This window comes from Equus asinus, chromosome 22 (genome assembly GCF_041296235.1).
Source record: "Equus asinus isolate D_3611 breed Donkey chromosome 22, EquAss-T2T_v2, whole genome shotgun sequence".
Lineage (NCBI taxonomy): Eukaryota > Metazoa > Chordata > Mammalia > Perissodactyla > Equidae > Equus > Equus asinus.
In genome coordinates, this window is record NC_091811.1 from 32,087,665 (window position 1) to 32,114,547 (window position 26,883).

General features: G+C 38.5%; 1 long non-coding RNA gene across 2 annotated transcripts; it reads right to left on the reverse strand.

The window, feature by feature from the left end:
- Nucleotides 1-11,380: 11,380 nt before the first annotated feature.
- Nucleotides 11,381-25,425, reverse strand: LOC123287593 (uncharacterized). 2 transcript variants are annotated; one of them, XR_011497015.1, is made up of 5 exons: nt 25,289-25,425; nt 24,160-24,298; nt 23,800-24,000; nt 23,167-23,322; nt 11,381-12,633 (listed from the first exon to the last, which is right to left on the reverse strand). It is a non-coding gene; the product is annotated as an uncharacterized lncRNA (long non-coding RNA). The 2 variants fall into 2 exon arrangements; XR_006530934.2 differs by lacking the exon at nt 11,381-12,633 and having other exon boundaries at nt 21,637-23,322.
- Nucleotides 25,426-26,883: the final 1,458 nt, after the last annotated feature.

The following is a 26,883-nucleotide window of genomic DNA, read 5'->3' on the forward strand; positions in this document are numbered from 1 at the left end:
ATAGTCACCACGCTGTGCATCACATCCCCAGGACTTATTTATTTTATAACTGGAAGTTTGTGCCTTTCCACCTCCTTCATCCTTTTCCCTGCCGCCCACCTTTGGCAACCACCAATCTTTATTTTATTTATTTATTTTTTTTGAGGAAGGTTAGCCCTGAGCTCACATCTGCTGACAATCCTCCTCTTTTTGCTGAGGAAGATTGTCCCTGAGCTAACATCTATTGCCAATCTTCCTCTTTTTGCCTGAGGAAGATTGTCCCTGAGCTAACATCTGTGCCAATCTTCCTCTGTTTTTGTATGTGAGATGCCACCACAGTGTGGCCTGATGAGTCGTGCTAGGTATGTGCCTTGGATCTGAACCTGTGATCCCCGGCCACTGAAGCAGAGCATGCAAACTTAATCACTATGCCACCAGGCTGGCCCTTCATTTCCTCTTCTTTCACGTTGATGTTTTCATAAAATAAACTGCACATGTTTAAAGGTTATACAGTAGGCAGAACTCTCTTATGGCTTCCAAGATTTCCAGTCCTTGGTGTGCACACACTGTATAATCCCCTCCGTTATGGACTGAATGTGTCCCCACAAAATTGATGCATTGAAGTTCTAACCCCTAATGTGATGGTATCTGGAAATGGGGCTTTTGGGAGTAATTAGGATTTTTTGTTGGTGCCATGGAGGTAATTCCCACTCTCAGCAACCCTGTGTACAGTGGAGTGGATCCTCGTCCGGTCATTTTTCCAATGCTCTCTCATTCTCCAGTGCTATATCATTGATGCTCATTGTTTAGATGTACCACTGCTATTCTTCGGGGGTGGATGGCCAGGTCATTCTTCCCAGTCTGTCTAGTCTGAAAGCTTCACAGAAACATGCTCACCATAGATGACCCTGCTAGTATTTGAAATACAGTTGGCATAGTTTTCAGCATCACAGCAGCACACAGCCACCACCGTGTGACATCCAACAGACAGGTGATGTGGTTCCCAACACAGAAATAAACCCAGGCCTCAGCGGTGAGAGTGCCAGATCTTAACCACTAGACCACCAGGGCTGGCTTGTTAAGATTAGGTTAGGTCATAAAGTTGAGGGATTCACGGTGGGATTAGTGGCCTTTAAGAAGAGGAAAAGAGAGAGGAAAGGACAAGTGAGGACATGGCAAGAAACTGCCACCTGAAAGCCAGGAAGAGAGCTCCCACACAGAACCAAAGCAGTGAGTATCTTGATGTCAGACTTCCCAGCCTCCAGAACTATGAGCAAAACAGGTTTCTGTGGTTTAAGCCGCTGAGTCTATGGTATTTTGTAACGGTAGCCTAGCTGATTAAGACACTCTTCTTTGAGCATGGGCAGGACCTGTGAATACAATGGGATCATCACTCCCCTGATTGGTTTGTCTTGTATAAGACTCCATCAGAGCAGACTGGAGGGAGATTCTCCTGCTTGCTTTGATGAAGTAAGCTTCCATGTTGTGAAAGAGACACCCGGCTACAACTTGAGGGCAGTCTCTAGGAGCTAAGAGAACCCCTGGATGACGGCCAGCAAGAAAATGGGGACCTTAGTCCTACAACCACATGACACTGAGTTCTGAGACCCTGAATCTCAGATGAGATCACAGCCCTGGCTGACACCTCAGTTTCAGTCTAAGTAAGATCCTGACCCTTTTAACCCATACGTGGATTCTTGACCCATGGAAATGGTGAGATATTAAATTTGTGTTGTTTTAAGCCACTAGGTTTGTGATAATTTGCTATATAGCAATAGAAAACTAATATAGCGTACAATTTGATAAATTTTGACATATGCATACATGGGAAACCTTAAACAAAATTAAGATAATGAGCATATTCATCACCCCTTAAATTCCCTATGCCCTTTTGTAATCCATCCTTTCAATCTTGTCCCAACCTGTCTCCTCTTCCCGTGCAAGCACTAATCTGCTTTCTGTTATGGTAGATTAGTTTGTATTTTCTAGGCTTTTTTATAAATGGAATTATACAGTATGTATTCTTTTTTGTTTGGCTTGTTTCACTTAGCAAAATTATTTTGAGATTTATCTGTGTTATGCTGTATAACAATACTTCATTCCATTTTATGGCCAAATAGTACTCAATTGCTTGTATTTACCACAATTTATTCATCCAATCAACTCTTGCTGCACATTTGGGTTGTTTCCAATTCTTGGCTATTATACATAAAGATGCAATGAACATTTGTTTATATATTTTTGTCTGGACATATGCTTTCACTTCTCTTGGGTAAATAGCCAGGAGTGGAATGCCTTGATCATAGGATAGATGTGTATTTAACTTAATAAAAAAAAGTCAAGCTTTTTTCCAAAGCAGCTGTGTCATTTTACATACACAGCAGCAATATATGAGAATTCCGGTTGCTCCATATCCTTTCCAACACTTGACATGGTCAGTTTTCAAAATTTTAGACATTTTAATAGAGGTGTTTTTGTACCCCATTGTGGTTTTAATCTCTACATCCCTAGTAGACAGTAATGTTAAGCATCTTTTTATGTGCCATCTGTATATCTTATTTGGCAAAGTATCTTTTCAAATATTTTGTTCATATTTGTAATTGAGTTATGTATATTTTTATTATTGAACTTTGAGAATGGTTAACATCTGGATATGAGTCTTTTATGTGATTTACAAATATTTTCTCTTAGTCTGTAGCTTGTCTTTTCATTCTATTAAAAGGATCTTTTGGAGAAAGGAAGTTTTTAATTTTGATGAAGTCCAATGTATGAATTTGTTCTATGTGTTGTGCATTTGGTGTCATATATTATAAGCTATTGCCCAATTCAAGGCCACAAAAGTTTTCTCCTACTTTTTTTTTTAATATTTATAATTTTATGTTTTACATTTAGGTCTATGATCCATTTTGAGTTAATTTTTGCATATGATGCAAAAATATGGATAGAAGCTCATTTCTTTTTTTGCATATGGATATCCAATTGTCCCTGCATGCTTTATATAGAAGACTGACCCTTCTCCACTAAATTGCCTTTGTAGCTTTGTCAAAAATCAATTCATCACATATGTGTGTGCATGTATTTCTGGACTCTCTATTTTATTCCATTGATCTATTTGTCTATCTTAACACCAACACAACACTCTCTGATTATTGTGGCTTTAAATAAGTCCTGAAGTCTGCTAGTCTAACTCCTTTAAATTTGTTGTTTTTATACAAAGTAGTTTTGTCTATTACAGGTCCTTAGTCTATCGTGACTAATAATGATCCAAATTTATTGCTTTTACACTATTTATGGAATATCTACACTTTCTCCTCTGATACACAATCCCATTCTCTCATAATTCAAGTTTACATATATGAGATCTATTTGGGACTTACTATATGGTTCCCTTGGCTTCTTTATTTAGCACTGCACCAATACAGATCTTCCTGGACTTACGATGGGGTTACGTCCTGATAAATCCCTCATAAGTTGAAAATATCATGTCTAAAATGCATTTAATATACCTAACCTACCTAACATCACAGCTTAGCCTAACCCACCTTAAATGTTCTCAGAACACTTAGGTTAGCCTACAGTTGGGCAAAATCATCTAACGTAAAGCCTATTTTATAATAAAGTGTTGAATATCTCATGTAATTTATTGAATACTTTACTGAAAGTGACAAACAGAGTGGCTGTATAGGTACAGAATGGTTCATGAGAGAGCATCCTACCGCATAGCACTAGTCTGAGAAAAGATCGAAATTTAAAATTTGAAGTACTATTTCTACTGAATGCATTTTGTTTTCATACCATCATAAAGTCAAAAAATCATTACGTCAAACCACTGTAAAGCAGGGGCCATCCGTATTCAGTCTCAGTTACCACGGTTTTACAGTAAGTTTTGTTTTCAGGTAGAATGAGTCCATTCACCCTGTTCATCTTATTCAAAGGTCAGTTGGCTATTTTTGGCCCATTTCTTTGCTATAGAAATTTTAGAACCATCTTGTCAAATAACTCAAAAAAAAAAAAAAGAACCTACTGGTATTTTTGTTAGAAAGGTATCAATTTTTCAGATAAATTTGGTGACACCTAACATCTTTATCATGTTGAGTCTTCTGAAACATTTTGTGTATCTTTCCATTAATTAGACACTCCTTGTCTTTCAATAAGGTTTTATTTTTTTTTCTCCAATGGGCTTGCTTTACTTTTGTTAGATTTATTCCTGGACACTGGATATTTTGTTGTAATTAGTAAGGATTTTTTTTCTAATTTTTATGTTTTATGTAGTAAATTTTATTTTTCTTTGGTACATAGTTATATGAATTTTAACATATGCATAGGTTTGTGTAACCATGACCACAATCGTGATACAGAACCAAATCCATCACCCAAAAAACTTCCCTCATGTTACCCCTTAGTAGTCAGACTGTGCCCCTACTCCTAACACCTTAACTGACCTGTTCTCCATCCCTATATTTTGTCTTTTCCAGAATGTCGTATAAATGCAATCATGGTAGTAACCTTTTGAGATTGGCATCTTTCACTTAGCATGATGCATTTCGGATTTATCTGTGTTGTGTGTATCAATAGTTTTCTCCTTTTTTTTTTTTGGTGAGGAAGATTGGTGTTGAGCTAACATCTGTGCCAATCTTCCTCTATTTTGTATGTGGGACACCACCACAGCATGGCTTGACAAGTGGTGTGTAGGTCCATGCCCAGGCTCCGAACCCACAAACCTTGGGCCACTGAAGTGGAGCATGCAAACTTAACCACTACACCACCAGGCCAGCCCAGATAGTTTGTTCCTTTTTATTACTGGAGTATCCCACTGTATAGATGTACTACAGTTTGTTTATGCATTTACCCCTTGAGGATATTTTGGTTACTTCCACTTTGGGGTGATTATAAATAATGCTGCTATAAACATTTGTGTCCAGTTTTTTGTCTAAGCATAAGTTTTTATTTCCCTAGTGTAAACACTTAGGAGTGAGATTACTGGCTCATAATATGTGTATGACTTATAAGAAGTTGCCAAACTGTAGTATTTTGTGTTCCCAGCTACAATGTACAAGTTCCATGTTGTCCACATCTTCATCACCACTTGGTATGGTCAAATTTTTTTTTTGTAATTAGCCAATCTAATAGATGTAAAAAACATCTTTTCAGAATTATATTTTCTAAAAGTGGCTAGTGCATAAGAATGTAATTAATTTTTTAAAAACTTTTAAGGAATAGCATATATACCGAATGTTTATTTATTGTGACAGCTTGATGAATTCAACTCATCCAGTAATCAGCAACTAGATCAAGAAACAGAACATCACAAGAACCCTGAAGCTTAGGGTAGAATTACCTAATAATTCTTACCCATAGAATTCTTCTATGCTCCCTTCCATTATTAGCCACCCTTCTAAGCCCCATTCTGACCTCTAATAATGCAGATTAATTTTGTCTTTTTGTACATTATGTAAGTGGAATCATACAATATGAGGTCTTGAGCCCTCTGGTATTTTCTCTTACCCTTTTAGAATGTTAAGCATAAGGAAATAACCCAGGAGAGTGAAAGCATATGACAAATAATAATTGATAGGAAATTATTTTAAAACATTTATTGTAGTTACTGAATACACAACTGTGCATTTTGTACACATGCGTTAAGATAATGATAGCTATTGTGTTACTAAAATATCAAGAGAGAAAGTATATTATTTGGACTTCGTGTTGGTAAGGTTTTCTTTTTTATCTTAATCTCTATAATCATCACTTTTGCGTTATGAACAATATAACCATGGTTTATGTTTCCTAAGTTATTTGGTTGATTGTGAGCCTTTTACACGTTTTTCTCAGTAGAAAATGTGGGCTTTTTTCCCCCTTTTGGGAGCCCTGGGATGGAGGCACATAACCCCTCTCCTCACCAGCTGCAGTTTCCTTCCTTCTGTCATTCATGGCTTCCACGCGTCAGCAGCGGTTATTGCCCACAGTGCAGGTGGTAAAGAGCGGTTAGGCAGCTTTGTAATTTCCATATGGAGTTTTCCCCAGAGATGTGCCATCATTCCTGTCCTTTCATATAACTCTGGTCCTGTGTCAAAATGGCAGAAGCTCATGTCTGCTGTCACATAGTAAGTTCATCATATTTTTTTTTTTTTAAAGATTGGCACCTGAGCTAACAACTGTTGCCAATCTTCTTTTTTTTCCCCCTGCTTTTTCTCCTCCAATTCCCCCAATACATAGTTGTATATTTTCAGTTGTGGGTCCTTCTAGTTGTGGCATGTGGGATGCCGTCTCAACGTGACCTAATGAGTGGTGCCATGTCGGCACCCAGGATTGGAACCAGGGAAACCCTGGGCTGCCGAAAGTGGAGCGAGCGAACTTAACCACTCAGCCACGGGGCCCGCCCCCACCATATGTTTTTGATTTGATTGAATTCGACTTGATGAACTTGTCTTATTAAGCACATACAAGCTTACCAACATACATAGGTACCTAAAACCTTACTAACCTTATTGATCTTTTTGTTTCTTTAGGAATTGCTGATAATAGACCATCACTTTACCTGGCTTCTACTCTCTTTAGTAACGCATATTTATACATACATGCATACACATTCATGCAACACTTACAGGCTTACCTAAGTAACCATTTGCAAAATTTTTCTCCTTCATCTATTCCATATTTTATGATAGTCTAAGGAACCAATACTCATATTTTTAAATCATCTGCTGCTGATATTTTTATAGGATAGCATTCATTTCTACACATCTTGACACAAAGAGCAAAATATTGATGTATCAGCATCATTTTTAAATCCCAGCAACCAGACTGTGTAATTTAAAAACTGGAGAAAATATTTAAAAGGCAGGAGGAGCCAGGGATATATACAGAGTTCTCTAGGGGGGTGACATCAACTTTAACCTTCAAAAGACTTTTCTCTACCAGAAAAAGCATTTCTAAGAAGACATGACATTCTGCCTTCATGGAATCATTACCAACTGCTGTGAGAGCCAGGGGTGGAGTCTTTCCCCCTCTGGATCAGGATGAGTGTTTTGAAATTTGCACCAGCAGAATTGCAGAGTGCTTCAACACACAGGGTCTGAGCCACATGGCCTGGGTTTGAATCTCGGCCACATTGCTTGACCACCAGCTCTGTGTTCACTGTGCTTTTCTTTTTCATTTATAAAACTGGGACGATGATAGTCCTTATCTCATGGGGATGTTGGAAGGAATAAAAGTGTTTATACGTATGAAGTGTTAGAAAAGTGCTTGGCTCAATAAATATTGACCATTATTATTGAAGAAACAAATTAAAGTATTAAATGAGTATTTATAACACAGTTTGTCTTCTAGATCTCATTTTTGTTATTAACCTGATAATTCATAGTGTTTTAGAACTAAAAAGGCCTTTAGGAATTATGTATTCCAACTGTTTCAGTAAAACACGAGGAAAGTAAAGCTGAGGAAGATCAAATTATTTGTGCTAACTCGTCCAGCTTGCTAGTAATAAAGTTAGGATGTTAACCAAAGTCTCTTAGTCTGTTTTGTTGGAGGAGAATTGAATAGTCTAATTATAACTGGACTTACAATCAAAAGAAAATACCAATTTAAAGTAGGCAGTCAAAAGCCTTAAGGATAATTTGTGTTGGACTAAATAGAACTTTATGCATTTCCTGTCTTCCGTATTATTTAGGACATTATATTAGTTATGCATTTTGGCAGTTATGGACGCTTTGGGATATTTAGTCTCTTCTTGTATGATTTTTTATTTTTACTGAATGTTGCCAGTGCACAGAGGAGCAGATATCAAAGCCTGTTTAAGGACCTTTGTGTTTCTTAGGTCATCTGAGATACCATCCAAATAGTTCCTCAATTTCTTTTCCTTCTTTCAGAAAAATAAATGCTAGCCAAAGACATTCTAATCAGACAGGTCCATGGGGCACAAAATGGAGTGAAATACGTCATTTAATGTGATCGAAGTAGACAAACTGGCTATTTTAGAGTTTGAAATACGAATTTCTTATATGTGCCCATAGAATCTGTGGGTAAAATACTCATAGCATAGCTTTAATATTGTTGTTTTACAAATGTCACTGTCCTAGGAGAAGCAACTATTCTTGAAAAATGCCAAGAAAGGGAGAGAGAAAGAGCAGAAATGGTATGTTGCACCATGCTCTAAAAAAGTCTTGATTGTGTTTGTGTGTGTGGGAGCGAGAGAGTGAGAGAGGGGGAGAAGGGCAGGAGGAAGAGAGAGAGAGAGCAAGTCCTCATTTTCTGGAAAAATGAATTAAGTGCTAAAACTTCAATAAACTTTTATTATCGGTTTATTAAGTGTCAGACCCTTTGCTAGGCATTCAGGATACAGCAGTGACTAAGACAACACGTCCCATAGCCAGTAAGTCTTGGGACCGGGATTCAGCTCAGCCCAGCTAACTCCAGAATGTGCTCCTATGATCACTACCTCTTAAAATCTTCCTCTACACAAAACTATCATTTCATGTTTTTTCATTAATGATGCATGACAAAAATTATGTTATTGCGTCCATGTCAACATTTAACATAAAAGTAGCAAATGCTGATAGGTTGAGATTGCGCCAATAATTCAAAACATCTCAGTGAAATTTTAAAATAACGTTAAAATGTGGATTTTTCTAAGAAGTTATTTGAGTGTGTTTCAATTTCCATACCATCTTTCTGATGAGCAATTCAGTGTACTTATTTTTTATTTTTATGGTATTAGACAGATCTTTCCAAGCCCTTACTTGGAAAGTACTTCACCATTCTTGGCCCCAGCTCCTTGGTCCTATCTCCTTTCCACTGGAGAAAGTAGGGCAAACTGCTTAAGAGCGTGGTGCTCGGATGGCCAGTCCTGCATTCGACTCCCAGCTCTGCCACTTAGCTGTCTCATCTCTGACAAGTGACTTAATTTCTCTTATGCCTTGAATTTTTTCATCTGTAAAATATTATGTATCTCACAGAGATATCATTTACCTCAAATTATTATTTACCTTATAAATAAAGTACTGTTTACCTCCAGCCCGACGTTAGATTGCATTCAATCAATATCAGGTATTATTATAAAATGAAGGGGGCAGGCCTAGAGGTTTCCAGTTCAGTAGAATCTGGGACCCCAGACACCATCAAGCTTTTCTCTCGTGGTCTATAGGGTATTCTGCACTATTCAGACTTTTATGAATTCAGCTGGAATCTCCCATTTTTGACCATTCTGAAGAGTGCTCCTGAGCAGCAAGCTGATGGAGTTATTCCACTTTCAAACACTGTCTTCGTGGTGCAGATAATGAAAGCGAAAACCCTGTGAGGCTAAGTATGAGATGCCATTTCCCTAAGTTGATTACCAGGGTAGCTAGAGTTCTGGTCACCAACCAGTCACTCAGTACTCTTCCTGGCACACTGCACTTCTTCTTTATAAAAAGGTCCAGTGAGAACAAGCCATTTCTTTAGTACACTCAAAACATTTATGGGAGAGGCTCTCATAAATCTCTCTAGTGCATAACAATGGGATAATAAAACTCAGGGATTTGGAACTCATTTTGGTTCTCATCTTCTCCCCAGACCTCTGTGATTTAGAAAGTCCATATGTTAAAATCTCAGAGGCTGATTCAGAGACCTCCTTCAATTTGGAGGTTGCTGGTGACTTCTATTTATTTCTTTCCTCTTATTTTTTTCCAAACTAATATTTTTCACAGGACTTCATATAATTTTTCCGGCTTTTTTGGTATAAACCATCTGTGGTCATTTTGCAGAGTCTCTTTAGGTCATGGGAAAGTTCCGTCTTCCTTGCACAGCACATATACGAGTCTCGCTCACCACGGCCACTTTCTAGCAGTAGATAGAACCATTTGTCTCTAAGGAATTTAGATGTAGTCACAGCACCAAACTTGTTGCCTATCTATAATTGTGAAAGAATTTTAGAATGCTTGTACATTTAAATAACTCATTTGTCAATTTTTAAGATGAGTTTGCCTCTTAAAGAGACAGGCTATTATAGAATCTCTGGTAGAAAGTGAAAGTTTTCAAATGCTCTGTTTGATATATTAGTAGTATATTTATGTTGGTTTTCCAGATGCCTTACAACTGTAAAATAACCATTGAGAGGGTAGACAATACAGGATATATTGCCAAGCACTTATTGTCATTGTCTCTTGGGTGTGCCATGTCCTGCCCTATTTCTTCTCAAGTCTTTGTCACATCTTTGCTCATTAGACAATTCTTATCTTCCTCCGAGCCCCAGCCCTGGCAGCTTTCCTTGACTCCTGCAATCCACAAAGCCTTTGAATTCCAAAATACAAATGATTCCCTGTTTTGACATTTGAACACACCCTGTCGTAAATATTTGAATTTTATTTATGAGCTTGTGTGGTGTGAAACTATAAGCTCCCTGAGGACAGGAACGATCTCATATAATTCTTCTGAAGTCCAGACGTACGCCTGGTGGCTGCCAACAGATCTTACTTTAAATAACAATTTCCAAAAATAGCAATACAGCCCCTTTTTGGATATACTGGGAAATACAAGATAATAGAGCAAATCTGGAATGACCAAAAAATTGTGAGTAACGTATTTATCTATTTTTCTGATTTTTTTTCCCTGTGAAAATGTGTGTGAATGTGTGTGTGTGTGAACAAACTGGGATCATGTCATATGCAGTTTTGCTATTTGCATCATGCTATCATGAATTTTCTGTTACGAAATATTATCCAAATGCTCAATCTTGCTATCATTTATTCAACTATTTATTTATTATTAGACATTTAAGTTGTTTCAGTTTTGATTTTATTTTTTAAAAATGTTTTGATAAATATCTGTATATCTTTTTTCGAGAAAATTTTTACTAATTTATGATTCCAATAATCTATCCATGGATAGATCTATGGAGCTCTTTTGCTCCATTTTTGTAGCTCTGGGTATTGTCATTGAGTATGCATTCACTTAAAAAAAAAATTTATAGGCAAAGTTTTTCTTATTATTTTTAATTATATTCTTTGCTTGTTAGGGAGATTATTGATTTCGTATGTTTAATAGACATTTAAATTGTTTCTTTTGTGAACCGCCCATTGTTGATTCTTCCCTAATTTTAAATTAGTATGTAGTCTGTTGCTCTCACATTCATAAGAACTCATTAGCTATCAAGAACATTATCCGAATGCATATTTGTTGGATTCACATTTATTTTTCCATTTTAGTGTTTTCCTTTTAAGTTTGGTAATGATATTTCTTGATAGTACTTGCAAATAATCGAATTGAATAATTTTTTCTTTGTGAGTTTTTCCATATAAACCATTGAAAATATTTAGTTACATTTTCTCCCAGCTTTGATTTTTCTGCTTTGAATTTTTAATCTTTAACATTATAACGCACTCGGAGTTACTTGCTTTTTCTCTCAAATAATTGATCAATTTCCCAGAACCATTTATTGAACAATCTTTTTTCCTACTTATCATATACTTTTTTATTTATTACATATTTTTTGCATATTACATATTTATTTATTTACACATTTATTTATTACACATTACATATTTTCTTACTAATCTCATGTATCATACATTAATTTTTTATATAACTATATGTATTCTTAGGTTCTTTATTTATATTTCATTGATCTATTCATTCTTGTTCTTGCTCCACAGTTTTGATTATCATAGCTTCCTAGTAAATTTTAACGTCTGGTAAGATAAATTCCTCATGTTACTCTTTTGTTCTTTACAAAAACTTATTAGTTTTTCTTGCTCATTTCAGCTTACAGAAGTTTAGAATTATCTGCCTAGTTAAAAATATCTGTTTGGGATTTTACGTAGAATTGCACTAAGCCTTAAGATTATTTGAGATGCACCAACAAAACTTTATAACGTTCAGTATGTTCTTTCTTTCAAGTCAGACTAACATTCCTCCCATGCGGGAAGATAACTGTTGGCTGCATCCTAGTCCAAGAGTGCAAGCCAGTGTTCAACTGGTGTGACTAACTCACAGGGACGTTTCAGAAGAGACTTTCTGAAGTAGCTCTCACGCTCTTATTTTCCTTGCCTGCTACCTTTGTGCAGAATGCTGATGAGCATTTTCTCTCATCTATAAATCTTGAGCAAGTATTTTAATCGTGAGAATTTTTTAGCACACTGGTGACCCCTATTAAGCCAATGTTTATTAGAATACTGAAGTCAATATCTTAAACAAGTCATATTTGAAGGAGGCTTAAAAATTTATCACTGGCAAATTGCCCTAAAATCTGGTTATAACACTGTAATATAAACAAGAAAAAATAGTTTTCACTCATCTAAACCTCCTTATCTGTCTATTGTTTTTGGGTTCCATTCAGTTTTTCGTTGTCTCAAATGCATGTGTCCTCATTTCTGGTGGGAATTCTTGCTAAGTGTTATGTGTTTTTCTCTTCCTTTGGGATTTGAACTATCCCAGAACCATCTTTCTCTTTTTTTCCCATAAATTCTGCTTCTCAGATGACAGCGTCCGTGTTTGGTTTCACAAACATCTGAATGAAATTCATTTATTTTCCTTTAGAGATATGCATTGCACACTGAGTGCACTTTTGTTTTTAGAAAAGGAAAAGGTGATAATTCAAGGCCTAGATAGAGAATTTTTATGTTCCGAGCAATTGCAAGAAGAGTAGCCTTCTTTTCCAGAACCGTCTGTGAAGAACAGCATCTTGAGATGAGAAAGAAATTCAATTAGTTTGGATAATTCTAGGAATTTATTTGGCTTTTGATTAGCAATTTTGGAGAAAAGATTGCCTATTATTAAGAAGGAAGATTTTTCTTAATTCCTACTTTCTACTCTTACCAAAATAATGATCTAGTAGCAAATCAAAAATATCTAACTGATGGCAGCTGTGGATGCCTGAGAGGCATTGAGCACAGAAGCATTTTGTGTTGTGGAATCTCACAGTCTTTGAAAACTTCCTGTGTTTTCTACGACAATTAGGAAAATAAGAAATCTTGACGTCTTCTCTAACAGCTTTTATTAGGAACACCAGGAGGATGATTTTAAGACATAATTCAGGGACGTATAGGAGATAAGATCAAATAACTTCAAGAAGCAAACTTTTTGCTTTAGTTTCAGGACAGGCTGTAAAATTGAAAATTTTTATGCTAGTGAAAAATTAAATTTGAGTAAATTATAGACACTGATGCTTTCGTCTGAACATATCTTTGGAAGCAATCACCACCGTCAAACAGTGGCCATAGAAATATGCCAGTAGGATAGATTGCTCAGAATCATATGCTTTTCCTCTATTTTTGAGCTGACAGCTTTAGAATTTGATGGCAGTGGGATTCTGATGGTATTTGGAGTAGGCTTCCACTGGAAACATCTATGTAAGGATTCATATGGATTCCAGGCACGATGTATATTTGAGAGCCTGAGCTCACGTGCATCTTCTGTGTTTTGTGAAACTAGAATTAAGACCATTTTCCTATTTAAAAGGAAGGCAACTTCCCTCAGAGAAATGGATTGCCATCACAAATATTTAATTCTACTTTATTTTAAAACATTAAAGGTAGATTATTATCCAATTTGATTCAGATTCAATTCAATTTTTATTTTTTAAGAAAACACAACACAAAGATGCCAAACAATAATAGTAATGTGCCTAACCACAAAACATGCAAAGGATTGATTTTATATTTTTATAAAGAAAATCTACCAATGACTGCTAGCTGGATTTTTCTTTTTACAACAATACTAAAAATTTTACCCAAACATGCACAATTACCTCTTGAATGGTGAAAATATTATCATTTTGTACCGATCAACCCATGGCAGAAAATCACAGAAAGGTATGCAAAAATTACAAAAAGAGAAACAGATTTATTTCTATTTCAACATGCAATATTTACTTTAAAATGTTAATTGACCAGCTACTATTAAACAGAGAAATCTTTACCAACAAGGAGTCTACAGTGTAGAGGGTAAGTTTAGGAAAGAAGAAGGTACTATATAAGGCAGGTATTGACAAACCAAGGCTCACAGACCAAATCTGGCCAACCGTCTATTTGTATAAATACGGTTTTGTTAGAACAGCCCTGCATTCTATTGCATGTTATCTGTGGCTGCTTCTGCACTACAATGGCAGAGTTAAGTAGTTGTGGCAGAGATGAGACCTTTGCCTCTCAAAGCCTAAAATATTTATTATCCAGCCCTTTACAGAAATATCGGTTGACTTCTGTATAATGTGTTGGTAGCAGTAAGTGATTTTTAAAAAAGCAGGATGAATTTTCATATAGAGTGATCAGGGAAGTGCTATCTGAGAAGGTCATATCTGAGTGGACCTGAAGAAAGTGAGGAAGAAAGCCTTGCAGATTTGGGAGAAAAGAATCCAAACAAAGAACAGGAAGAGCGAATGAACTGGAGTATGCTTGGCCTATTTGAGGAATAGCAAAGAGGCCAGTGAGGCGAGAATGTACCGAGCCAGGGGGAGATCAGTAAAAAGACTGGCAGAGATAGTGAAGGGCAGTCGATGGGGGGCCTTGTCAATCCACGTGGTGATGTTGCTTCTACTCTAAGGGAGACTGAATTACTGGGAGACACAGAGCTGACGAGTGACATAATATGTCTTATATATATATAGATATATTTAAGATTTTATTTTTTCCTTTTTCTCCCCAAAGCCCCCCGGTACATAGTTGTACATTCTTCCTTGTAGGTTCTTCTAGTTGTGGTATGTGGGACGCTGCCTCAGTGTGGCTTGATGAGCAGTGCCATGTCCGCGCCCAGGATTCGAACCAATGAAACACTGGGCTGCCTGCAGCGGAGAGCACAAACTTAACCACTCGGCCATGGGGCCAGCCCCTAATATGTGTTATATTTCAAAAGGAAACCTCCAGCTGCAGGTGGAGATTAAACTGGAGGGGAATGGGGTGGAAGCAGCAAGCTCATTTAGAAGGCTAATTGCAACGGTCCAGGTGAGTGACAGTGCTGGCTTAGACCAGGGTGGTGGTGGCAGAGGAAGTAATAAGTAGTTGGATTTAAGGTACATATTTAAAGAGTAGTCAACAGGATTTGCTGATGGACTGGATGCAATGTGTGAGAGAGAAAGACAGCCAAGAATGACTCTAAGATTTCTTTTCCAAGCAACTGAAAGAAATACTATGCAATTTACTGAGATGGGACACACTAGAGGAATAGTGAGTTGTATTGGAAGGAATCAAGAGTTATTTATTTATCTATATCTTCTCATACCTTTTGTTTTAGCTTAATAAACCAAGAATAAAGATTTACCAAAAAAGAGAAAATATAGAACTTCTTTTGGGGCCGGTCTGGTGGCATAGTGGTTAAGTTCCCATGCTCCACTTCTGCAGCCCAGAGTTCATGGGTTCAGATCCTGGGCACAGACCTGTGCACCATCCATCAAGCCATGCTGTGGTGGTATCCCACAAACAAAATAGAGGAAGATTGGCAACAGATGTTAGCTCAGGGCCAATCTTCCTTACCAAAAAGAAACAACAACAACAACAAAAACTTCTTTCAATAGGTGAAGACATCAGAAGCAATTCCCAGAGCAGTAGCTGACCGTTAACTCATATCTCACTCCATGGATTCTAATCAGTTTCAAAACACTTTACTTCCATCTCTGCCTCATTTTCTTCTCTTTCATTTTAACCTAACACATCTGCTTCTTCTGTCCCTTCCCCTCAAAAGTCCAGGTACAGCAAAGTGGGCTTCGTGGACATATGGCCACAGTTGCCAAGAATTTGTTTTTGAACACAAACATTCTGAGATGGCTATTAGCATCCAAGTGATCATGTTGAGTAGGCAGCTAGATATCTGAGATGAGTTCAGGGAGCATGGACTGAAGACTGGGAATGCTTTTGGCATAAAGATCATAAACCATGAGACTGATTGAGAAGACCTGGGAATAAGTGTAGAAAGAGGAAAAAAAAGTGTAGAAATCCAAGGATTTCAAAATTTCACATGTAAGATGATGAAGAAAAACCAGTAAAGAGACTGAGATGATACAACTGGAAAAATAGGAAGGGAACCAAAAGAATGTGGTGTCCTGGAAGCCAAGTGAAGAAGTTGGTTGAAGAGGGAAGAAGTGATTCACTGTCTCTAACCTGCTGAGGTCAAGATGAGGACTAAGACTTGACCTTCGGATTTGGAGATCTGGAGGTCATTTGGGATGATGTAAAAAGCTGTTTCAGTGTAGGGACAATAGCCCACTTAGACTGGGTTCAAGAGAAAAATAGGATATTCGGGGAAATAATGTAACTGGGGCAAACGGAGAGAGTGAGAAGTTTTTTAGTAAAGTCAACCAGAGAAATGAGGCAGTTGCTGAGGGAGATATGGGGTCAAGGGAGCATTTTTTTTCTTTAAATAAGAACTCTTACAGTATGTTTGCATGCTAACAGAAATGATCTAAAAAAAAGAAAGAGGAACATTGTCTGAATGAGGTCCTTAAGTAAGTGAGAGGGGTGAAATTCAGTGTGTAGGGGGAGACGTGGTCTCGCATAAGAGCACAGAAGGTTCATCCACAGAACAGAAGGGAAGGTCAAGTAAATGAGCAAACAAAGAGATGGTGTGGTAGGTTTTGTGGTAGACCCATGTGGATGTTATCTCTCAACTTGTCTCATAGTTTTCCACAGAATAAGAATCTAGGTCATCAGCTCAGAGGAGCTCAGAAGATGGATGAGTAAATGAATTAGGGAAATGAGTAGTATGGCCTGGCAGCACAAAGGGCCTATCTGAAGATAATAGTCATCATTTTAAAGTGAGCCCAGTCAGCAAGTTTGAATGCTTTTTTTTGGATCTGTTTGCCTACTTTGGTGCATATGAAAACTAGATACAGACTGATGTTTAGCCAGGTTTGGCATTTTGCCAAAGGACTACTATGGAGGGGAAGGCAGTGAGAGACTGTGTGTATAAGGGAATAATGATACTGATGAATTCTAGGATCTAAGCTGGATAAGAAGGAGGTGAGAAAATGAGGACCGTAAGGGGTGGTGAAAAGGTGGTAGAATAATTGGAGATCCAAAGACAGATCCAAACACAGCTGAGGGATTGTTAGAGTTGAGGACAGAAGTAAATGATCTTGAAAGATAGGATGTAATGGTTGGAGAGAGGTGCACTTGAAATTGAGCTTGGGGAATGATAAAGTTATTGGTAAAACATATGGAGGGTATGGTTGTGTCAGAAGTGACTTAGGCAGTGTTAAGGACAACCACAATACAAGGAAGGAGGCAAGAATCTGAAAGGACAAGATATTGGAAACATTGTCTACCTGGATATGGAAATCACCAAGAATTATGGCAGTAATTGCTTTGGAGTGACCATTGCTAATATAATAATATAATAATCTTCAAGGAATGAGGGGAGGGCTCTGAGGGTCCATAGACAACTGGAATAAAAAGAGAGAGTGAATAATATAGTCCATGGCACAAGCTGGGAGTTTTGGAGATTCAGCCCTCGAGAAGACTAAAAGAATCATAGAACAAAGTTCCCAAATTTTGCTGCACATTAGAATCACCTGGGGGAGCTTTGAAACACCTGGATTCCCAGATCACATCCCATACCAAATAAATCCTAATATCTGGGGACAGCAACGCAACATGAGTCTGTCTTTCCAGATTCCTGGGTGATTTCAATGGCAGCAAAGTTTGGCAATTACTGCAGTTGAGTCAACCCTATGTTATATCATTTGGTGAGAATTAAAGTAGGACAAATTGATCTTGGCTGAAAGGCAGATTTATTCTGAAAATATCTCTATGTAAATGGGGAGCAGGAAATGAAAACAACATCGAGGACAATAACAAAAACAGCTGTTGGAAATCAGCTGGAAACGGTGAAGTTGTTACGATAAGAAAGTTGACAGTGTGAGAATTTGAGGGGGTGCTTTAGTTTAGATGATTAGCTTTAATATCCATGTGGCCTCGTGTGAGACACTTAACTTTATCCTCAGCCTCATTTGCAAAATGGAGTCAAAATCATACCTTTCAACTGTTGACAGAATACAAATGTCTTGGCAAAGTTCCCTCAATAAATACAAAGTCCTCCATTGAAAACCTTGTTGTAACTTCTCCATAAATACTTATGTTCCTTTGTTATAGAATTTTGTGTGTACTTTTTCATATATGTTTCATATATAATTTATATACATGTCATATATAATTTGTAATATATACATATGTGTGTTTATCTATTTGTTTATTTATCAAATAAGATCATAAGACAACAAGCACAAGAACTGTGCACAGGAATTTTGCCAGGCTGAAGGCATATTCATTGCTTTTCTCTCAAAGTCATTGTATGATAAAATATGACTTTATCAAGCTCCTCATCTTCTCTTGCCTTGTGAGAGGGTTGTAAACAGTATTTCTGGAGAAGGGAGTGAAAAAAGAGGTCACCATTTGTCTTCTAGCTTCACTCTGGAGAGACTGTTCAATGGTTAAAAGCACAGTGTGGAATGAGTCAGGCTGTGTTCTAGTTGTACTGCTTTTTACTTAACCTGTCTGACTCTCCTTTTAGAGCTGTTGAGATAAGCCATGTGCCAATCGCATCAATTAGTACCTGGCCCACAGTGAGGGTTAGTATGTGTTTAATAAATGGTCACTACCGCTTTTCATCATTTATAGCCACATGAATCAGGACCACTTACTGTTTTACAAGTCAATGTTACTATTAGAAGAATTAATAGTAAAGTGTGAAAAAATACAAAAATTCCTACTATTAGAAAAATTGGTATTTCATGATTTTTGACAATTTTTTGGACACTTTGTTTACTTAGGACACAAAGACTGCAAAGACAAATATTGAATTTCCTCTGATACAGAGCCTGGCAGGAAGTTGAAAAAAATTGACAAGACAGATTGCTCCATAAGGGCTCGAAGTTATTTAAGACGCAAACACCACTAGGATAGAGACCTATCTAGGGAAATGGTATTTTTTTGCGTGAGCCAATGACCTATTGTCCCTGCTTAAAATTTGCTGAATGTGGTCTTTGCTCAAGAGCAATCACAGAGAGCCAGTTTTGCAGGATTCCAAAAGCAGCTTTCCAGTGGTGAGGAGCCAATGGCAACATATTGCAATACTGGAAGGAAATTCACCACTGTATGGGTGGACCAGGCCCTCCAGAAGGATCTTTAATGGCATTGTGTTATTTCACACTGAGCAATTAAACTGTCTACATGAGAAAGAGACTTTCACTCCAAAGGTCTCTTTGGTCCCTTTCACTTTGATTTTTCAGGCTATTATAAACACGTATAAATTCAGTTTGAAATTTGCAGGTCTTGTAAAAGGCCCAGAAAATTTCAGGTTCAGTTAACAAAATCCAGTTTAGCAGTCTCTTGGCACAATTGGCTAATACTTAACACGTTTCTCTGGGCCATAAATTCAGCAGGCCCTCCCAGGAGCTTAAATAGCTTCTTTGGGGGTGGTCTTTGGAAAAAAACAAGCCTGAGAAGTGATATGTGGACCTGGGGAAAAGTGAGGTTTAGTGCCTTCTTTTATTCTTAAATTACCAGAACCTTATGTTTTACAAAGTTACTTGATGTGCGCCAGTACTGGTGTTTTCTTGGGAGATTAATGGAACGCCATCATCAGAAAGTGACAAGGCTTGATTGGGAAGGTATTGTTCTGTCGAGGGTATAAATAATAAAGAGCAAGAAGGGTCACTTTTCCTCTACCTCTACCAAGGGTTGGTAGGAACTTCCAGCATGGCTTCGAAAGGCAAACTCAGCAAGATGGTCTCCTCTTTAATCGGAGAGTAAAAATCTTATATTAAAGAGTCATGCAGAAAGGAGAAATTTAACTGAAATTTTTGCCTCTTTTTTTTAAGAGCTAAAAACTTGCATCCTTTTGTCCTTTGCAGTATTCCAAGTCCTATTGTTTCTAACTCAATTATTAATGGTGTGATATTTGGCAAGTTACCTTAATTCTTTGTGCGTGTCAGCCTTTTCGGAGTAACTGTAAAGACTGAATGAAATAATGTGGCTAAAATGCCTAGAACTTAATAGTTGCTCAATAAATGTTTATTCTTCCTCACTAAAGCTAAGCATTATAGGATTTACCATGACTAGAAAAGAACAGGCACTTTGCTGAATCAGTTTTCTCACTTTATTTAATGCATGGTCTCTGCATCCAGTTTCTTTTTTCTTTTTTTTATGCTTTCTTTTCTTTCTTCTTTTTTTTTTTTTGGTGAGGAAAATTGGCCCTGAGCTAACATCTGTGCCAACCTTCCTCTATTTTTACGTGGATCACTGCCACAGCATGGCTTGATGAGCAGTGTAGGTCTGCGCCTGGGATGCAAATCCACCATCCTGAGCCACCGAAGTGGAGTGCCCTGAACTTAACCACCACATCATTGGACCAGCTCAAGATTTCTTTTATCAAAAAGCTAAAATGAAAGTGGAAAACTGAGATCTTGTCTGCTGTAGGTGGGCTCTGCCTCTATATTCCTACTCATCTAGTTGTGGAAACCTTTTCTAATCTATTCTGTGTGTTGCAGGTTGAGGTCCCAAAGAAACAAACTCTAAGACAGAGACCAGCCTGCAGGAGGCATTTTACAGAGTTCTCCTAGGATCAACGCCTGTGAAAGAGAAGGGAACGAAGCAGGCCTCGGGGGAGGAGAAGGTCAAGCTTCAAGGCGGTTTCGGCAAAAGGCTCAGCCAAGCCTATGGGGAGTTCGAAGTCTACTTCACAGCTACCCCGAGCTGAGAGGAGAGAGATGGGCCTTTCTAGTCCTGTGCTGAACAGTCTTTGGATGTAGGCCATCCTCAAAGAGAACCTGACTTGGACAACATGAATCTCTTTAGCTGGAGTGGTATTTGAAGGAGCCTGAAGCTAGGGGCTGTCTGCAGGCTGTGCTCTGAGCAGCAGGGGTAATAAGTCCTTCACCGTGGCAAGAGGATCTGAGCAGCATACCACAATGTTCACTAGTGCCTGGGCCTGTGTCAGCAGGGTTCTGAAAGCCTGAATGCCTCAAGAAGCAAGCAGTTCGGCCCTATGACTGTACTAAAGTGAGCGGATGTGATCCTTCTACTTCCGGGGTTGTGCTGATGCACGCAGACACAAGCAGGTGTCTATTCATTTGAGTAACGAATGGTGACAAAATAGACACAGATTTAATATGCATGTGTGAAAGGACATAAAGCATTTGTGGGTAATGGACAGAGTATTGCCACTGAGTAGGTGCTCAACAAATGTTTGTTGAATGAATAAGTGCAAGTGAGGGAGAAGTTGCTGAGGTCATACTGTCATTGAAGGTGACATTGAGGAGTTACTTGGTCTTCTAGCCCAAGGAGGCTTTATGGAGGAAGCAGTAGCCACGGTAAAAGGGGCTAAACTTGGATGTGTTTTTGGATATATATTTGGCATAGAAGTTCAAAATAAGCTATGTAAAGTTGTTCAAGAGGACTGAGATCGAAGGGACTGAGAAAGATCTTCCAGAGATTTAAATCACAAAAGAAGGGGGGCCGGCCCCGTGGCCCAGTGGTTAAGTTCACGCGCTCCGCTGCAGGCGGCCCAGTGTTTCATCGGTTTGAATCTTGGGCGCGGACATGGTACCGCTCATCAAGCCACGCTGAGGTGGCGTCCCACATGCTACAACTAGAAGGACCCACAACTAAGAATATACAACTACGTACCGGGGGCTTTGGGGAGAAAAAGGAAAAAAACAAAATCTTAAAAAAAAAATTCTCTAAAAAAAATTCACAAAAGAAGGGACGCAGGGTGGAGAGACTCGGTGAAGCACTTTAAGATTTAAGGAGTGTGTCTGGGTATCATTAAGCAAGTAAGACACCGTCTGTGGAAGGTGCTGTGGGCAGTTGAGTTCATTCTACATAAAGAGAGCATGATGAAGGGAGTGCTGGAAGTTGAGATTTGGAGAAGGGGTTGTTCCAATAATTATATGAAATGACCTAAATTAGATGTAGTAATAACAGTGAATAAAACAGAAATTATAGGCAGGAAGAATGTAGAGAATTTGTGGAGAGGCACAGTTGAATTTTTCTTACTTGGAAAATAATGTATATAGGGCTTCAAATCATTTGGGGTTATATACAGTTATATGTAGCTATGAAGACTGAGTTTTGAAAAGAAACGTATTCCCTTTTTTCTAATGACACCAGGATAAAAAACTACTGATTTGGAGAGGACTCTAGAGACCATTTTCTTCAACCTTTCTGTTTTACAAGTGAGAATAGCAAGGTGTAGGGAAATTAACAACTTGTTCTCAGTGGTAGTGGAGACGTACAAGCCAGGGCCTCTGATACCAGGGTTATTCCCTTCACCACTTCCCTTGGATGCAAAGACAAGCATGTGGGTCATCTACAATCTCGGGCTGTGGTACGACATTTACAAAAGGTTATTAAAAAGTCAAACAGGTAAAACTACTCAATACTAACCCTATGACACTATAACATATACTAGGGGTCCCCCCTGGGTTCCAATCAAAACCATCTGATGGGCTTTTAAAAAATACAGATTTCAAAGTATATTTTTCAAAGTTCCACAAGTGGTTTTGTTGCTGAAAAGTTTAAAATGTAAATATCCCAACAAATCAAAAAGCAAAAATAATAAATCAAAGATATGATACCTATGGGAGAAATTGTATTATGCATATAAAAACCAAAAGGAAGATATTTTACATGCATATTTGCACATTCTCTGAAATCCTTGCATGAAGTTATTTGTGGGAGACCTGGCTCTACTAGAACATTCTACAGACACTGATTGGCTCAGTGCCCCTCTGCACCGCCTGGACAGGAGACTAGGGAGGGCATAAGTTTATATGCAATATGTAATGTAAAATATTATACTTATGAAATCTTTAAAATAGGTTATTTATGCGAAAGCAACACGTATTGAGAACAACCCAGTTGCTGGTGAACAGTTAAAGATATTAAGGTTTTCCAATATTTTTGTATTTGGTAGTTTTGTGAGTCAGTGTTCCAACAGTAAAGAGATGGCACATTCAGATTAGGATAATTTGGGGATTGTTTAATATTTACATGGGTGTAGGCAGGATGTAGAGGAACCACAAAGAATAGTGCAGTCAATCTGGCTAGGGTCAGCAGAACGAGTACCGTTCTTTATCACAAAGGAAGGAGGGGAAGAAGCAGTTAGTAGAACGGGGAAGAAGAGTGTGCAGAAGGCCTCCTTGAAAGAAGCAGTCATCTTAGGTCAAGGGACACAGCTAATTCGCGGTGACCCCACAGGGAAGGAGGCAGCAGGGGAATACACTCTGACCTTATTCTCTTCTTTCCCTCCAGTCTCCAGTCATAGCTCTCCATTGGCCGAACCTAATAAGAAGTCCAAGTGCAAGGAAGTGGAGCCGGTGGAGAGTGGATGCCAGGAGCAAAGGGAAGGTGTCTAGCACAGGACTCGAGGGAGAGAAGCTGAGGCCTGGAAAAGATTAATGTCTATTGATAACACCATTAATTTATTCATCAAACATTTATTGTGCGTCAGGCACTGTTACTGGTCATTGGGAACACAAAGGTGAATAATACTGAGTCCCTAAAATTAAGGAACTCACAGGTTCGATGATGAGAATCACAGATCAATGCAAGAGTGAAAATTAATGTAAGTAGAAGTTTAAAATTCCAAAGGAATGACAAAACTTTTGAAGAAGATTTCAGCAACTGCTTTTAAAAGGATATTTTCCCTCCAAGATTCCCTAAAGATAACAGGAAATCTACTTCCAGGAAGAACCTTGACTCTGATGGAGAAAAACAATATCAGGATGTTACATCAAGACCTGACAGCAAGGAGTGAAGTTGATAAAAGTGTCCAATTACAGAAGTGCTGAAGCAATATGAGTATTTTCCTAAATCTAGGAAGGCCTGTGTGTTTATGTGTATAAGGTGGGGGTGCACTTACGCAGGGGTGTCGGGACGGAAGAAGATCCGTATTTACAGCAAACTTAGATTCTGTGTCACATGTCATCAAGGAGAACTTCTTTAGGGAAATTCCACATGCCATTCAGATGCCAGGGGGACCTTCTCTGTTCCTTCTGGTTGTGCAATTTCTCTTCCCCCGCGATGTCAATCTGTACACAGAACCCAGTTCCTTCACCACTTTCTACACAAACACACAAAATTCAATCACATCAATTGCTTAAGAAATTCACTCATAACAAACTTGTCATATCTTTTATAGATTTTACAGAAAATCGTGTTAACGTGGTGTGGGAGATAATTATGAAAAAGTGTCCCACAGCCATTTATCCATCATTCTTACCTTCTTCACCCTTCTTCCTCCTCATTTCTTATCGCTTTCTCCTTCTAGATTTTTCTCAGTTCACTTTATTTATTTCCTTCTATCACTGTTAATCCAGTAAAAAGTAGTGGTTCTCAAACTTTAGCATTATCACCATCACCTAGAGGGTTTGTAAAACACAGATTTCTGGGGTCTGAGAATTGTAATTCATAACAAGTTCCCTGATGACACTGATGCTGCTGCTATGTGGACCACACTTTGAGTACCATGGCTTTAAGTTATAATACAACACATCTCTGATGACCGCTTTAATTTTCAGGTGATTTCATTTCTTTATGGATGTCACAAGGACAGGGGCTGGTGGACGGTTTCAGCAAGACAGCTCCAGTAATTTTGGGAAAGAATATCTCTGTTCACTAGACTACATTGAGCCCTCTACCCTAGCCATCCTGAAAATATTGCATTAAGGCTTGGTCTTTCTTTAATAGAAACTTACATAAAAACTAAGTCATAGTATATTCCTTGATTTAGTTAGTTATGTGAGAATTGGGGGAAGGTAGACATGGATTGGAGATCATTACCTGATTTTTAATGTTAGTCTGCCACTTGATAGTACTGACTAATATTTGATATAAATCATATGTGTACTTTTACTGTTTAAAGAAATATACCATCAGCCTGAAAGCAAGTATTGGATATCAAAGAGACAGAAAAACCCACTAAAAACATCCCTCAGTGTGCAAGTTACCCTTTGATTTATTGTATTTTATTTAACAAGTATTTATCAATACCCAGTATATGCAGAGCACTACCATATCCTGGATGGAATATAAAATTTAGTGGAGGAAACAAACATACACACAGGAAACAAAAGAGAACGCACACATCACAGAAGGGAAAAACATCATATTCATATGGAGTAAGGAAATAGCTGACCTTAAAGTACCTAGCTGAACCTCGATTCTATAATTTGTGCAACATTTAAATCTTTGGCTGATGGTGAGTGTTTGGGATAGAAGGGTAGACCAGATGGAGAAGCACTGAGCCGGGATGAGCTGGGCTCTGATGGCTGTGTCCATCTACAAGATTCAGCGTCTATCTACAAGGAACAGCACCCAGCCAAGAACAGTGTCAATAAAGAAGGACTTACTTTCCTTTCATAACAACTTGCCTGGAAGTAGGTGGTCTGATGTGGGTTCAGTCATTCGATTTCATTGCCAAGATCTTCTCGGGTTTTGTTTTGTTTTCGATTTTCCCTTCTGGTTTTAAGAGGGCAGCTGCAAGTTCTGCCAGCTTCTTGTTCACATTTGGGGCAGGAGGAAAGGAGGAGGGAAGATTCTGGTCAAGCTTGTCCCTTGTGTCCTTCTGGAAAAGGTTGCAACTACAACCTTTTCCAGAACTGCCTAGCAGAATTTAATTTACATGTCATTGGCCATGTGTCATGTGGCCAGCTCTAGCTGCAAGGAAAGATGAAAAAATATTAAGCTGGGTACATTCCCATCCCAAACAAAATCAGGCTTCCATTCCCAAGGGGAAAGGAAGACCAAGAACAACGTCTGTCCGGGGGGGATCTTGGGAAGCCATTTATTACTGTCAGACCGATACTACTCGCCTCCTGCCTCATCCTGCTCTCCCAGTGGGATTAACACTTGGGGATGTGGAGAATATAGTTAAAACTTCAAGCTCTAGCATCCTATAGCTCTATGGTTTAATCCTGGTTTAGGCACTAATAAGCTGTATGACCTTGAACAAGTTATATGCCTTATCGGAGCTTAAATCTTAATAATTGTAAAATAAGGATAATATTATTACCTTCTTTTTCAGGGTATTCTTGATTTTAAATGAGGCCCTGTATGTGGCACCCTTCCTTCAGGGCCTCACATGTAGTGAGTGCTCGATAAATTAGAGATTTAGAGTTTTAGTTGCTGGGAACTGTCTCAGGACAGGGAAAGGATGGGTGTTTCCAGGATGGCTGCAGGAAAGGATCGCGGTGGGACGCGGGAATAAATGATAGGCTGGCCCGTAGCTCGTTACAGTCTCTCAAATTATTATAGTTGTATATATAAGCAAATTCTTTCCAGTCTACTTTTAGCCTGGCACTGTTCGCACTACTAAATTTTACAGACTTGAGTGTTTATGGGAGCCAATGAAAATGAACTGTAACTCAGGAGATTTAAGTAGAAGACGTTTAGTGCACTATTGCAATGTGCATGAAGTAAGCTGGTGGATTTTTCTATGTTCTCTTCCTTGTGAAATATGGAAGGTGAGTGTTTAGGTAGTTAGAAACAACTTGCCCGTTCTGATTCAACTCACTTAGTTGACTATAGAATCTGCTTGATGATTTTGCTTGATATTATGAAAAAAGAAGTGCTCTATTTGTCCTGGAAGTGTAGACTGACTGATTTGTGCCAATTGCCATTATAAAATGGTGGTGCCATTGCTGTGGATTCTGTAGAACTAGCCATGTGAAGTGATGTGAGTTGAGGTGCCTGGAGCTGAGACGGAAACTAAGCAACTGGTAGGGATGTACCACATCAGAGCCCAGGGATCGTAGAGCTGCTGGGAGCAGGGGAAGTAATGGAGTCCATTGCTGAGGCCACGAGATTGGTTCTGAAGAGGACAAAGTCAAAGCCATGCTGAGTGGGCAGGACAGGACCAAGGGCTCAGGGGATCCATCCTAAGGAAATGCTACAGTGGCCTGGAGTGACCACGGTGACACCCGGTGCTGCAGAGCCACATAACCTC